The following is a 2716-nucleotide window of genomic DNA, read 5'->3' as shown; positions in this document are numbered from 1 at the left end:
AGTAACCCTGCTACGTGCATCCCAGTGCTCCCAGTAACCCTGCCATGTGCGGCCCAGTGCTCCCAGCAACCCTGGGATGAGCATCCCAGTGCTCCCAGTAACCTCGGTACGCGAAGCCCTCGGGGGACGGAAGGCGATGCTCCCCTCCGGGCCCTGAGGATTTGGGCGGAATTACCCCAAATCGCGACATGCCCCTGGATCGCGACGCGCCCCTGTCACGACGTGCCCCTCTATCGCGATGTGCCCCCCCGGTACGGCGACTGCCCCCCCCGGTGGGTGGGGGGCCCCCCCCCCCCGTCACGCCGTGCCCCGGCCAGCAGCAGGCGCCGCGGGGACTCGAACCCCGTCCGTCCGTGGGAGTGCCGCCACCGGCGCCTTTTGCTTTTTTTTGGCCGTTTTTGGGGGTTTTTGGGGCCCGCAGGAGAAAAGCAAAACCTGAGACAACGGCGTTCTCTCAGGAAAAGAAAACCTGGCCCGGGGGGGGGGGGGGGGGGGGATGGATTTTGGGGTAATTTAGGGTGATTTCAGGCCCCCCCGGGCTGCGCAGTGGGGTCCCCCCCTCGGCCCCGACCCCGTTTTTACTGCGTTTTCACCCAATTTGGGGATTTACGAATTGGGGGGGGCGGGCGTGAAGCCTGGGGGGCCCCACAGCCCCATTTTGTGGGGTTCTGACAGTGGGGAGGCAAAAACCCCACGGTTTTGGGTCATTTTGGGTGGTTTCGGGGGTTTTGTTTCAATTTCGGGGGCGTTTGAGCTCGAATGTAGTTTTGGGGTGAATCTGTGAGGTTTTGGGGGGGGGGTCAAGAAAAGCGTAAGTCACCTTGCTGGCTCCGCCGCGGGTCCGGCCGCGTCGCGCCGCTCCCTGGAAGGCAATCGCGACACCGCCCCCCCCCCCAAAACCGCCCCGAAAAACAGGCGTTTCCGGCAAAACCAAAAACCGACAGTTTCCCTACACCACCGTCGGGGGGGGGGGCGGGCCCCCCAAAGTACCCAAATACCGGAGAAACTGCCCCAAAAATCTACCTGGCGGCGTCGCTGGCGGTGCTCCGAGGCGGTGCGCGCCTTGGGGTGCTTTTGGAGGGGTTTTTGGGTGGAAAATCGCCGATTTCGGTACCTACGGCCGCACGGAAGAGGCGCGCGCCCCGCCCCCGCCCCGCGTGCTTTGGGGGTTTTGGGGGATTTTGGGGGTTTTCCGGTGGCGCGCAGCATCCCCGGCGCAAAACGGGCTCAGAAAGCGGGATTTCGGGGTCGCGCTCGTGTCCGCAGAACAAAACGGGCTCAGAAAGTGGGGTTTTGGGTCCGGCGCGCGTCCCCCGTGCAAATTGGGCTCAGAAAGTGGGATTTTGGGTCCGGCGTGCTTCCCCGGCGCTAAACGGGCTCAGAAAGCGGGATTTTGGGGCAGCCACGCGTCCCCGGCGCAAAATGAGCTCAGAAAGCGGATTTTTGGGTCAGGCACGCGCCGCCAGCGTCAAACGGGTTGAGAAAAGGGGTTTTTGGGGTCTGGCACGCATCCCCCGGCGCTGAACAGGCGCAGAAAGCGGGATTTCGGGTCCGGCATGCTCCCCAGCGCAAAACGAGCTCAGAAAACGGCTTTTTGGGGCCGGCGCGCTCGCCTGGTGCGAAACGGGCTCAGAAAGCGGGATTTTGGGGGCAGGCTCCCGGCCCCGGCACAGGAACGGGCTCAGAAAACGGAGTTTTGGGTCGGGCCGGCGCTGCGTGACCGCGCCGCGGGTACTTACTCCTCTCACTTGGGTTTTTTCTGCCTTTTTTTTTTGGTTTTAGGCTTTTTTTGGTGCCTTTTTTTGTCCTGTTTTCTAATTTTTAATCATTTTTAGCAATTTGTCCTCTCTGGGCCGTTTTGAGGCCGTTTTGGGTCGCTGCGATCCTGCCTCGGTGGAGAGCGGGGAGGGGGAGAAACAAACACAGCACCACGAGCCCCCCGCCCCCGCCCACCCTCCTGCCCTTTTGGGGAGAAAAACTGGGAAATCGGTTAAAAATCTCCTCCCCCCTCCCTAGGGCCAAAGGGCTCGAGCCCTGCTTTAACCAAAAAGCCACTTTTTCCACTCAAAATCCCACTGAAGGGATCCGGCCGAGCACCGCTGCCGGAGGGGCCTGGCGCCGGCCACTCGTTTTGGGGCACTTTGGGCCTTTTTTATGTTTTTGGTTTTCTTCCTTCCAAACTTGTGAATCCGGAGGGGAAAACCGAGCCAAATCGGGGCCAAATCGGTCAAAACAAAACCACCCTCCCTGGGCGAAAAACCACCACCGCCACCTCGCGGCGCTCCGTGCCCCCGTTTTGGGTTCAAACCGCCAGAAATACCTATTTTCTCCCTTTCCTACACGTTTTTGGGAGGTTTTGCTGCCGGGCTCTGCCTTTTTCGGGTCGGGCGTCCTCGCGCTGCCTCGTTTTTGGGGCATTTTCCTGCGGATTTCACTGAGCTGTGCGGAGAAGCCGGGGCCAGCGCCCGGCAGACCCTTTTTTGGCCTTTTTTCCCCCAAAAAGGCGGCGGGGTCGGGGCGCCCGCTCCTCATCTTTACTTAGCGCTGGCCCAGAAGCTGCGGCTGGGGCGCCGTGGCTGCACCTGCGAGACAGAGCCCCCCCCGTCAGCCCCCGTTTGGGGTGAAAGCGCCGCGTTTGGGGATTTTGGGGTATTTTTTGTCCGAATCCGGCCTTTTTTGCATCCCTCCGCGCCCATCTGGGGGGGGGGGGGGGGGT

General features: G+C 61.8%; 1 long non-coding RNA gene across 1 annotated transcript; it reads left to right on the top strand.

Annotated features, from left to right (window-relative positions):
- Positions 1-293: 293 nt before the first annotated feature.
- Positions 294-2432, top strand: LOC118158587. Its single transcript, XR_004746854.1, has 2 exons — positions 294-1290; positions 1333-2432. It is a non-coding gene; the product is annotated as an uncharacterized LOC118158587 (long non-coding RNA).
- The last annotated feature ends 284 nt before the right edge of the window (positions 2433-2716 follow it).

The sequence above is a fragment of the Oxyura jamaicensis genome (assembly GCF_011077185.1).
Source record: "Oxyura jamaicensis isolate SHBP4307 breed ruddy duck chromosome 33 unlocalized genomic scaffold, BPBGC_Ojam_1.0 oxy33_random_OJ66870, whole genome shotgun sequence".
NCBI classification, from domain to species: domain Eukaryota; kingdom Metazoa; phylum Chordata; class Aves; order Anseriformes; family Anatidae; genus Oxyura; species Oxyura jamaicensis.
This window is presented reverse-complemented; position numbering and strand designations above follow the sequence as displayed.